The sequence below is a fragment of the Phyllobates terribilis genome, unplaced genomic scaffold (assembly GCF_046119375.1).
Source record: "Phyllobates terribilis strain yellow unplaced genomic scaffold, ASM4611937v1 Scaffold_115__1_contigs__length_5345438, whole genome shotgun sequence".
Taxonomy (NCBI): domain Eukaryota; kingdom Metazoa; phylum Chordata; class Amphibia; order Anura; family Dendrobatidae; genus Phyllobates; species Phyllobates terribilis.
In genome coordinates, this window is record NW_027362875.1 from 3,274,678 (window position 1) to 3,287,519 (window position 12,842).

At 44.8% G+C, this 12,842-nt stretch overlaps 1 pseudogene; it reads right to left on the reverse strand.

The window, feature by feature from the left end:
- LOC141201405 (uncharacterized) overlaps positions 1 to 12,565 on the reverse strand; it is a 28,885-nt pseudogene extending 16,320 nt beyond the window's left edge.
- Positions 12,566 to 12,842: the final 277 nt, after the last annotated feature.

Here is a 12,842-nt window from a genome sequence, read left to right on the forward strand (position 1 = left end):
ACCTCCTCCTCCATGCTTCACGGTGGGAACCAAGCATGTAGAGTCCATCCGTTCACCTTTTCTGTGTCGCACAAAGACACGGTGGTTGGAACCAAAGATCTCAAATTTGGACTCATCAGACCAAAGAACAGATTTCCACTAGTCTAATGTGCATTCCATGTGTTCTTTAGCCCAAACAAGTCTCTTCTGCTTGTTGCCTGTCCTTAGCAGTGGTTTCCTAGCAGCTATTTTACCATGAAGGCCTGCTGCACAAAGTCTCCTCTTAACAGTTGTTGTAGAGATGTGTCTGCTGCTAGAACTCTGTGTGGCATTGACCTGGTCTCTAATCTGAGCTGCTGTTAACCTGCGATTTCTGAGGCTGGTGACTCGGATAAACTTATCCTCAGAAGTAGAGGTGACTCTTGGTCTTCCTTTCCTGGGGTGGTCCTCATGTGAGCCAGTTTCTTTGTAGCGCTTGATGGTTTTTGCAACTGCACTTGGGGACACATTCAAAGTTTGCCCAATTTTTCGGACTGACTGACCTTCATTTCTTAAAGTAATGATGGACACTCGTTTTTCTTTACTTAGCTGCTTTTTTCTTGTCATAATACAAATTCTAACAGTCTATTCAGTAGGACTATCAGCTGTGTATCCACCAGACTTCTGCACAACACAACTGATGGTCCCAACCCCATTTATAAGGCAAGAAATCCCACTTATTAAACCTGACAGGGCACACCTGTGAAGTGAAAACCATTTCCGGTGACTACCTCTTGAAGCTCATCAAGAGAATGCCAAGAGTGTGCAAAGCAGTCATCAAAGCAAAAGGCGGCTACTTTGAAGAACCTAGAATATAAGACGTATTTTCAGTTGTTTCACACTTTTTTGTGAAGTATATAATTCCACATGTGTTAATTCATAGTTTTGATGCCTTCAGTGTGAATGTACAATTTTCATAGTCATGAAAATACAGAAAAATCTTTAAATGAGGTGTGTCCAAACTTTTGGTCTGTACTGTAGGTATGAAAGGATGTTCCACATAGAGCTGTTCTGCCAGTTTTTTTTATCCAAGGCTCCTGTACTCAAACCTTTTTGTAGCAATATATATAATTCCATATTGAAATAATTGGTGGGGTCTCAGGTTAGTTCCAAATACACATCCGTGTTTCTTGTTTCTTAAATCCATCAAATTGAGCTTGAGCTAAATAGAATGTAATTCCACTATTGTGCCCCACTTGTCTGCTTGTCGCACTGTCAAATTCATATTAGTTTTGAGTTCCCTCAGGGCAATTTTTTCTTTTCTAGTTACTTTGTTATTTTTATTTCCCCTATAAATGATTTCATTTGTTTAGAGAAACCAAATCCTTTTCAATAAGATCCTGAAACTGGTCTAAAAAGATGGAACGTGATTGAAGTGGCTTAAAGGATGGATTTCCCCTATGAAACAGACCATTCAGAGAGGTATCAGACTTCATAGATTCCCTCTCCAATGATTTCAATTGTAATAAAACCTTTTGTTCTGGAAAAGATTTGTTAGGAGTAATATCAGAACTAACTGTTGCAACATCAGTAATATTTTCAACATCATTATCAGAGCTATCAAAATGACATTTCACAGTAAGGGTCCGCGCCAGTCTATTAACATCCAAAATTGCTCTAAATACAGCAAACTCGTTGGTAGGGGCAAAACTTAGGCTTTTCGCTAAAAGTGATAATTGTTCCTCTGATAACACAAAACTGGTCAAATTCCAAAATCGATAGCTCTAATAGCGGCGGTTTCTGTTCCGGGTGGTATATCTGTTTCCGCTTGTGTTTGTGGCCCCCCTTCCTCTGTTTTTTGGCATGCTAGTAGATGTATTTTGTGGATGTTCAGAATAAAATCTTCCATCTTCCCTAAGTTAGCTTTCAGTTTCTCATTATGGCTAGTGAAATCCTTGTTGTGCACAAATGTTTCCAATGAGGATTGGATACAAAAACAGAAATAAAAAGTAAGTTCCAGCTCCTCATATTTCAGGATTAACCCATCAACTTCAATGAACAATCACTAAGGATGCAGTTCCACTCTGTGTGAAATGTCTCATCATACAGGGCTGTGGCCATTTTTTTTAGCCTTAATCCCCTTGGTATCATCTCCTTTTTCACATACATTTCCAATTCTTGTAATAAGAAAAAAACATGCAAAAAAGCACGAGACACATGTTAAACATTTGTTTTAAAAGAAATTAAGTCTTTTGAGCACCAGAACAGATGTACACCGCAGGGATGGCACAGGTGCGGCTGCTACACCAACCTTGGCAGTCTAACCACTTGCTGCTGTAAAATGCAAACATGGCATCTAAGAAGGTTTGACAGAGTTCGGCTCAGTGCCCCTCCTCCCTAAGTACTAAGTATAGGGCTGCCTAGTTACTACGATACTTAAATGCCTAATAATGGTGTCTGGGCCTGCAATATACGAAAGTCTATTAACACATTAACACGCCTCCAAACACATTAGACTAAAACACACGCCCCCAGGAAGAAGCAGGTGCAAAACGTGCGTCGGGGCTTCCGCCTACCCAGTGGCTGCTACTATCCTAGGTACTAATCCTATACAAGTATCTATGCTCTTATATTTCTATATGGTAGTTCTTTTAACCCCTTCAGCTTTTTAGCTGGTATGTCTATTGCACGCAAGGCACTTTATGCATTTATTTATATGCTGTATTATAAGCATTTACTTATTAATATATACATATTCCTTATAGATTTAATTCTGTTTTTTTTGTTACTTAAACTACTTTAGTAGTGCATGATCTATTGAACTGGTACCATTGTGGGTCTGATTAATTTTTATATATTTCATTGCACTAGGAATATGTTGTAATAGAACCACATGTTATATACTATCCACTTGGTGGCTACGATATAAATTATTTATTATTTTTATATCACATAAATTTTTGCAATTGTGACATACTCAGGGGTACCATTTCTAATTTATACTGGGTGAGGTGTCACACTGTCTTGTATCCCCTCCTCTTGAATTTTAATATATTTTTGTCTTTGTAAAGTTCTATTAATAAATAATGTCTTTTTGAATGTCTATGTAATTTGGCAGTACCCATTTAATGTACCGCTATGTGGTCAAATATAAGCACATTAGACTGAAGTTGAATGAAAGCACTGATTTCGGGGGGTTTGGTTGACTATATAATGTATTTGGGGGCCTCCTGGCAGATGATGTCAGGGCAGAGAAGGATCTGGCATCCTGAATTTCACATGTTAATCTGTTTGTTCTTCCTGTAGAAAATCCTCCACTAGAGGAGTCTTGAGGCGACCCTCATACAGATCACAAAAAAGCTGGAATATTTGTGTGTATGGGGGAGTTGGGAGAGATAGCCGTCGGCCAAATGACCGTTCAGCCAACACTTATCTCGTGTATGGGGCTGTTAGTATTACATGTCAGGCAGTGATGATACACAGCACTACAGTAGTACAGTGCATTACCTGAGCAATCAGAGGCTTGTATGTTGTATGATCGCACTAAAGAGAGTTGTTTAACCCCTTAGAGACAATTTTGACCTTATTGACCAAGCCAAAGTTTACAATTCTGACCAGTGTCACTTTATGAGGCAATATCCCTGGAACACTTCAATGGATCTTACAAATTCAAAGATTGTTTTTAGCGACATATTGTACTTCACGATAGTGGTAAAATTTATTTGATATGACTTACATTTATTTGCAAAAAAATGGAAATTTGGCAAAAATTAAGCAATTTTCAAACTTTGAATTCTTATGCCCTTAAATCAGAGTTATGTCACATGCTTCACAGGAACTGAAGCAACATGGAAGGAAAAAGTAAACATTTAACTTTTTTCACATAAATTTTACTTCAGACCCAAATTTTTTTTATTTTCACAAGGCTAATAATAGAAAATGGACCACAAAATGTGTTGTGCAATTTCTGCTGAGCATGCAGATATGTTATATGTGGGGGAAAACCACTGTTTAAGCACACGGCAGGGTTCGGATGGGAAGGAGCATTGTTTGACTTTTTGAAAGCAAAAATGGCTGGAAATAAGACCGGACACCATGTTGCGTTTGGAGAGCCTGTGATGTGTCTAAAAATAGTTGAAACCCCCCATAAGTCCCCCCATTTTGGAAACTACACCCCTCATGGAATGCATCTAGATATGTGTTGATCACATTGAACCCCCAGGTGCTTCACAGAAGTTTAGAGCGTAGTGCAGTGAAGATAAAAAATTCAACTTTTTCAACAAAAATGTAATTTTAGCCCCAAATTTCTTTGTTTTCACAAAGGTAACAGAAGAAATTGAAGCCCAAAATTTGTTGTTCAATCTCTCGAGTACGCTGATACCCCATATATAGAGGAAAACTAATTGTTTGGGCGCATGGCAGGGCTCAGAAAGGAAGGAGTGACGTTTTGGAATGCAGACTTTGATGGAATAGTCTGCGGGTGTCATTTTACGTTTGGAGAGCCCCTGATGTGCCTAAACAGTGGAAAAGCCCAACAAGTGACCCCATTTTGGAAACTACACCCCTCAAGGATTTTATCCATGGGTACAGTGAGCATTTTGAACACACAGGTACTACACATAATTTGATAACATTAGGTCGTCATATGGAAAATTTTAATTTTTTTCACGAAAATATTGTTTTAGCCCCAAATCTGTAATTTTCACGATGGATAATAGTTGAAAATGGATCCCATAATTTGTTACATAATTTATTCTGAACGTGATGATACCGTATATGTGGTCAAAAACTTCTGTTTGGGCACATGGCAGGGCTAGGAAAGGAAAAAGTGCTATTTATCTGGAATAAATTGTGAATGCCACATCGCATTTGGAGAGCCCCTGACATGCGAAAGCAGCAGAAACCCCCTGAGGTGACCACATATTTGAAAATTTACTGCCTAAGGAATTAATCTAGGGGTATAGTGAGTGTTTTGAACTCATAGGTGCCTCACAGAATTTTATAACACTGAAACATGGAAATATGACATTTTAGTGGTAAAAATATAATTATTGTATTTGCTGCAAATTTTCATGTACACAAGGGTTAATAGGTGAAAATGGACCCCATAATTTATCGCACAATTTCTTCCGAACACGGTGAGCCCCATATGTCATCAGAAATTGTTTTTAGGCCACACGTCAGGGCTGAGAAGAAAGGAGAGCTATTTGGCTTTTGGAGCACAGATTTTGCTAGAATAGTTTGCGGGCGACATTTGCGGAGCCCTGAATGTGTCAGAACAGCAGAAAAACCCCAAAAGTAACCCCATTGTAGAAATTGCACCTCTCAATGAATTCATCTACAGCTACAGTGACTATTTTGTAACATCCACTTCAGGCTTTTTCTGGAGAATTGCAAATCTGCCAGTTTAATGCCCACACATTGTGCCCCCATACAGTGTAGTGCCCCCATATATTGTAGCATCGGAGTCTCTGCCCCCTGCCAGGCAGAGACGCCGTCCCCCTTACCGCCGCGGTCCTGCTCCGTCTTCCGGCCTCTCTGCAGCTGCTGCTGGTGCACGCAGCTTCCCTGGCTCTGTGCTTAGGGCGCCCGCGCACGCTCACTCCCGGGTTTGCACGGGCCATGGAACCCGGTGGCCCCCAGGCTCCTTCGCTTGCTGACCTGTACCAGGAGGTTTCTCATCAGAGATCCCAACAGGAAACCATCCTGACCTACCTGCGGTCTGTCAACTCCCGCCTGGACATGCTGTCCGTCCCACCTGTGTCCGCCTCGAGCCGAGCGGCACCCGCTCTGGCGGCGCCTCAGCCTACTGGTGCCATGGCATCCAGCTCTGGACCCCGGCTCTCTGCGGCTCGTTTTGGGGGTGACCCCGTCTTATGTCGGGGTTTTCTGAACCAGTGCACGCTGCACTTTAAACTCCTGGCACATCAGTTTCCCTCCGACTGGGCCAAGGTGGCGTTCATCATGTCTCACCTCACCGGGGAAGCATTGGCATGGCTAAACCCTTTATGGGAGAGAGGGGATCCCCTGGTGTCAGATCTTCCGGCTTTCCTCACTACCTTCCGGAAGGTCTTCGATGAGCCTGGACGAAGGACTTCTACTGCCTCCTCATTGCTCTGTCTCCGCCAAGGGAGTCTCACCGTGGGCCAGTGTGCCATACAGTTCCGTACCCTCACATCTGAGCTTGCCTGGAACAACTAGGCCCTGGTGTCCACCTTCTGGGAGGGTCTTTCCGGACGGAGGAAGGACGAGCTAGCTGGCCGGGACATTCCTACCACCCTGCATGACCTGGTGTCACAAGCTACCTGGATTGACATCCGTTTCCTGGAACGAGCTAAGGAGACTACCCGGGAGAGAAGATTTCCCCATCTTGCTTCTGTTTTCCAGAAACCTGCCTCCCAACCAGCAACTCCCCGGGCACGCTCGCCCGAACCCATGCAGATCGACCAGACCAAGATGGTCAAGTCTCGCCAAGAAGCACGCCGAGCCGAGGGGAGTTGTTTTTACTGTGGTAGTAAGGAGCATCTGATTCGTTCCTGTCCGGTGAAGGCGGGAAACTCCAGCGTCTAGGACCGCTCGGAGAGGTCATCCTAGGCAAGAGTAAATCCACTCTGCATTTTCCGTGGAGAGGCGTGTGCGCCTATCAGTGATGATTGCCCCAGCGGAACTGAAAACAGGCTCAGACACCACACTAGCAGCCGGGCAGGCCAACACCTCCAAGGCATATAAGGAGAGGTCGAGCCAAGTGTTCAGTTTAGACACCCAATAATTAAAGGGAACTGAAGCGTCAGAAAGGACACACGTATGGTCACTTAAGTAACCCTTGAGCATCTTCTGCAACTTATCCCTCCTTGGCATTGTTACAGGCACAAATAGCCCTTGCTGTTGTGCTGATTTACTGAAAATAGCCCAATTTGTACACATTTTCCTCCACCTCCATTGGAGCTGATGTTCGTGTCTCTCCCCATTATCCCTTGGTGTAGAAAAGAGCTGGTACCTCTGTCACCAGCATTGTATGAGGGTGACGTTTTCAGCAACTGATCTACAACGGCCCTCTTGAACGATTCCATTGTAAAACTCTTTGGTGACTCCAAAAGGAGAGAAGGAAATTTCTCCTTGTACCGTGGATCGAGAAAGGCGGCCAAGCAGTATAGGTTGTTGGATAAAATGTGAATCACGTGAGGGTCTTGCCACAGACACTTACACATGAACTGTGCCATGTGGGCCAAGCTGCAAAAAGGCAAATGCTCTGTGTCCCCAAAAGTACCCATCCTCTCCTCATGCTGACTCGCCTTCTCCTCCACCTCCTCGTTCTCCTCTCCAGCCCATCCAGCCTGGACAGACATGAACCTTGTGTTGGGTGTCCACTCTGTAGCATTACAAGTCCCCTCGGTAGCACAGAAAAACAAGTCCTCTCCCTCCTCATCTTCCTCCTCATCACCCATTGTTGCCTCAGAATATTGAGTGGGCTGGGTAGTAACACCCATTGGGAAATCTGGCTCCATACCAACATGCTGGGCACTCAAAGCTTCCTCTTTGAGATTATGCAGTGATTGTTTCAAGAGACACAGATGCGGGATGGTTATGCTGATAATAGCCTGATCACTGTTCACGAGGTGTGTGCAGTACTCAAAGTTGAAGCGGAAACGAGACTGGCGATCGATGGGCTTAGACCCAAAAAGTCACCAGGTCAAGATGGCTTAACATCCGAGTACTTTAGGACCTTTAGGGACTATTTAGTCCCTCTCTTGACTCAGGTGTTTAATGAGTGTCTCTCCTCGGGCACTCTGCCGAGATCATTAAGGAGGTCAGCTTTGATCATTTTGTCGAAGGCTAAGGATCCGTCACGCATTGATAATTGGCATCCCATAGCACTTCTCAATGTGAACAGGAAGATTTTGGCTAAGATACTTTTCAACAGGCTGGTGAAGTTTGCAACTTGGCTCCTTTCGAAGGCTCAGCACTGTTGCGTTCCTGGCCGTAGAACTTTTACTGCTGTTCTTGTTGTCCAAGAGGCCATGGAGCAAGGCAGGGCAGGCCTTTGGTAGGGGTTCTTGCTGACCCTGGATGAGGCAAAAGCCTTTGATAGGGTTAACCATGAGTACCTCTGGTTCACTCTTGAGGTATGGTCTGCCTGGAGGGTTTGTGGACTGGCTTAAGACCTTGTATGCAGGGGCTGAGACTTTCCCTCTGGTAAATGTGTGGATTGGACAAACTTTCAGGGTAGGATCTGGTGTCCGTCAGGGCTGTCCTCTTTGCCCTTTGCTTTACGCCTTTGCAGTTGATCCCATTCTCAGAAGGATCGATTGTGGATCGTTGGCAGGGGTGCGGATGGGCAGGGCGGTGCCGGAGTCTATCCTGAGGGGTGGCCTACGCGGACGATGTCACCGTCTTTGTTTCTTCGCAAGAGGAGGCAATAGTGGTGATGTCAGAAGTGGAGCGCTACTCGGAGGCATCCGGGTCCAAGGTCAACCAGGATAAGTGTGAAAGTCTCTGACTGGGAGGCGGATATCCGGGGTTTGATCTTCCGGACACCCTCCCCAAACACCAAGAACACGCCAAAGTTCTGGGCACCGAATTCAGCCAGGGTGATTACCCCATGAAAAACTGGGAAGGCAGAATCAAAAGATGTCGCCCAAAGAGTGGACCAATGGAAGGGTTGGTCTGACCCTAAGGGAAAGGGTTGGCCTGTGCAAAGCTTTCCTGCTCCCCTTGCTAATCTACCTAGGCAGCATCTGTGTCTTGCCAGAGCCTCTTTGGACACGGGTCTACAGTCTGTTCTTCCAGATGTTATGGGGGAATAGACTGAACCTAGTCAAGCGGGAGGTCACTTACCGCACAAGGAGACTAGGGTGGTTGGATATGGTGAGCTCCGTGGTGTTCCTAGTGAACACCTTCTTGAAAGTTAACGTGGCAAACCTCTGGAAGAAGAGGGCTCCTCCGTGGGTATTATCCTGCAAAGGATGGTTTCAGCCTTTCTTCCAGGAATGGGAGACAGGGGGAAGATTGATGGATCTTCGCACACTGCATGGGCATCTCCCTGCTTATGTTACCCCGGCTCTGAAATTGATCCACCGGTGGGGTCTGGGAATGTAGGAAGTGAGGGCCCTCCCGAGGAAACTCCTTGGTAGGAGGGTCTTGCTTTCTCATTTTCATAGTCCATTGGTACTCAAGGACTGCCCAAGTCGGGATCTGGAGGTTGGGATGAGTTTGTTAAATTCTAGCAGGATCCCCAAGAAGTACTGGGACTTGACTTAGCGCTGCCCCCATGAGGCTTGTGCTAACATACTGGAAAGCATGAATCACTTCATACTTCATTGCCCCTTTAATACAGAGGTGTACAACAGGGTGGGAGTTTCCATTGGTTGGCCGCGGCTGGCTACTCTGTCCTATGCCAAGTGGGCCTATGGAGCGTTCGGAGACCTTGGGAGAAGGGACCGAACCATTTCATTCATAGTAAGTGTAGTGGTGAGGTATTTCACGTGGAACGCACAAGTTTTAGTTTCGATGCAGAGTAAAATCCTCAGTGTAGATGAAGTTTGGAGGAACATCGTAGGTGACCTGGTGAAGGTACGTTTTCTGGAGTATGAAAGACTGGGTGCCCGGAAGGCGGCCCATCTCTGGAGGGGCTTTTCCTTCAGGGTACCTTAGTCCGGTAGTACTGCTATATCCTGGTGGTGGGCTGATGTCTTCCCACCCTAGATTTTTGTTTTGTATTTATGTCTCCTGAATAGAAGGTTTTCAAGCATCGAACTTGAGCCTTGGATGGTGAGCATGTAGGTTGCCTTTGCCCTGGCTTCTGCTCAACTTGGTATGCCAGATGCTACAGACTACAATGTTTTTCTCTGAAGGACTTTCTGAAAAAAAATTCCATACAGCAGCTGAACGCCCCCTTGCCCTGACTTGGCGCACAGTGAGGGTGCTCTAGGGAACAGTTGACCCAGTTCTCACTCTGGGCAAATCACGACCCCTTGGTGCCTGAGTTGGTGCTACATATCCATCTTCCTCTGTGTTGCTGTCATGGCTATGCATGCCAACGGTCCAGGTCGGATCAGTGGACTCATCATCGACTACCTCGTCTTCCATATAATCCTTCTTCCCAGTTGACATTGTAGGCTGACTTGATAGCAACTGTGTCTCATCATTAGCCTCCACCTCTGGAGACAAAAAATGACATTCCGCCAAGTGGCTTTCTTCTGGCCGTAGATCCTCAAATATTTGAGCATCAACGCACGCCACCTTCTCTTGTCCCTCTTCAATGCTGCACGGTGATAGTCCAAAGCCAACCAAAGCATACGTACCAAACAGATCCTCGGAGTGGCTAAGCTTGGGGTCATATGTCTCCTGTGACTGATAATGGTTGGAGGAAGGAGAACCAGCTTCAGGATTGGATGGGCCAGTCTTCTGTGTATCCACAGTAGACTGTGTGGTCGTGGAAGATTTGTTGCTGCTTGACAAATGCGTAGAGGCCTTGTCTGCTATCCAAGACAGAATCTGCTCTCGCTCTTCTGGCTTCCACACACGTTTAAAATCCAGACCGGGAAATTTTTCCAGGAACATAGTGGATGCATCAAACTTCTTCTAACCTGACACAGACAGAGTGCCTTCTCGCGCACCACGTCCACGTCCCTTAACAACAGGCTTTTTTGGCATTTTGGGTTTTGTGGACAGATTTTCAGATGTTGATGGCACAATCCAAGCTAGCTGTCACAGCCAAAATAGTGGTTAAAATGGCCTGGTGCATGCTTTGTAGCAGGCATTAGGAAATGTTTGGACTACTGCTTTGTGTAGGGCACTCAATGATTCAATGATTTTTTAAGTGGACTAACATGGACAGAAGGCAGGCTGACACCCCAAAATAGTGGTTAAAATGGCCTGGTGCATGCTTTGTAGCAGGCAGTAGGAAATGTTTGGACTACTGCTTTGTGTAGGGCACAAAACGCTTTTTTAAGTGGACTAATATGGACAAAAGGTAGGCACTGACCCCTGAAAACAGCAGGGAAAAAAGATCAGTGCTAAAAAAAGGGCAGCACAAAATGCTCCTTCTGTGTGTGCTGGAAAAATATTGCTTTGCCTCTGACAAGAGCTGTTTTAAAATTGACACTGGAAGAACACACAATCTCTCCCTCCTTGTACTCTGACTTTGTTGTGTGTCTTCAGCTCTGAAAAGAGCTATTTTTTGGTGGTATTATAGAGCTAGTGAGCGGCTCCTTTAAATACATAACTAGTATACATTGCAGGTAGCCCTTAAAAGGGCTTTTGTTTTATCAAGAGGCCTAAACACTCTCCCTAGCAGCTCAGCAATCTCTCCCTATGCTTATAGAATGCAGGCTCCAGACGCAATGTGCACAAAAGGGCGGCGGCAGCAGGGCTTAAATAGACCCTATGACTCTGGGTGGCCAGCCAATCACAGTAATGTCACAACCAAGATGTCTGCGGCATTACTGTGATTGGTTAAGAAGCCCAGCATGTTTAGTGGCTGCAAAGGAGGCGCCAATACTGCAGGGCGGGACAACCGAATATAGCGAAGCGAGTACACAAATACTAGCAATATAACTAGCAACCCAAATACCGTACTATCCGTGCGTATAGCGAATAGTAACGAATACACTCGCTCATCACGAACGATCAGCTCTAATCCAGCCATCTTCACCATTCTCATTATACAAGTATAAACCATATAATTCTGGTGGATAAATCAAGACTGAACACAAGACCTTCACAGCCGTCTACACATCATAGGGGAGATCTCATGACACCTTCTCTCATCTACCTGATGATCCTGAGGAATATTGGGATGTTCTTGTTTACAGTCCTGTGGAAGAAGAGGACGTGGACATCTTTCTGGTGTTGTCCTCTTACTGGATAGATCTAGAGGAAGCAAATACAGGGACTGAATTCATTCTTTACATATAGACAATTATAGGCCATGTGTATTCAGTCCTGTCTATTACCTGGTGATGTGAGGGGCTGGGGAACCTCCATCATGACGTCCTTGTACAGATCTTTGTGTCCTTCTAAATACTCCCACTCCTCCATGGAGAAATAGACAGCGACATCCTGACATTTTATAGGAACCTGACACATACAATGATACAGTCATCCCCCTGATCCCTTCATAGTGTTACTGTATAATGTCCCAGCAGTGTCACCTCTCCAGTCAGCAGCTCAATCATCTTGTAGGAGAGATTTAGGATCTTCTGGTCATTGATGTCCTCATATATCAGAGGGTGAGGTGGAGGCCCCGTGATTGGGCTCAGGGGTCTTTCCCATCCCTCAGACACAGGGTGCTGACGCCGCTCACTAGAGGTCTTCTTCACTACTGTGTAATCCTGATAATGGAGAAACACCTTAATAAATCTCACTACAGACATTTCCAGAGTCCTCACCTCTCCAGTTCTGTCCATCTGTTATTCCCATAGATAAGAATGATGTAATGTGACGTCATCAGAATCTCTCACCTCTCCAGTAATACGGAAGAGGATCTCTGGGGTGAGGTGTAATATCCTCTCCGCCATCTTGTCTCTGTCCATATCCATCTTTGATGGGTAAATCAGGAAAATTCTCTTATATAGAAGAAATTCACTGAGAGGATCTGATATTGTAGAGACCTGAATGAGAAGATGATGAGCCTATGTAACATCATAAAAATCCTGTGTAATAATACAATTACTGGACATAAGGGAAACATTTGAGGAGATTTATGTTTTACAGTATCTAGTTTTCTTCTTTACATCTAGTAATAAAACCTATACATTTTAGGCCACAGACAACAAGCAGTTTCTTCCTCAGAATCTGCAAGTGAACACGTTTCTCATAGACTCACCTTCCATAAAGCTAATTCTCATCTCATTTTCCGACACTGGAATAGGCATTAGCAATAC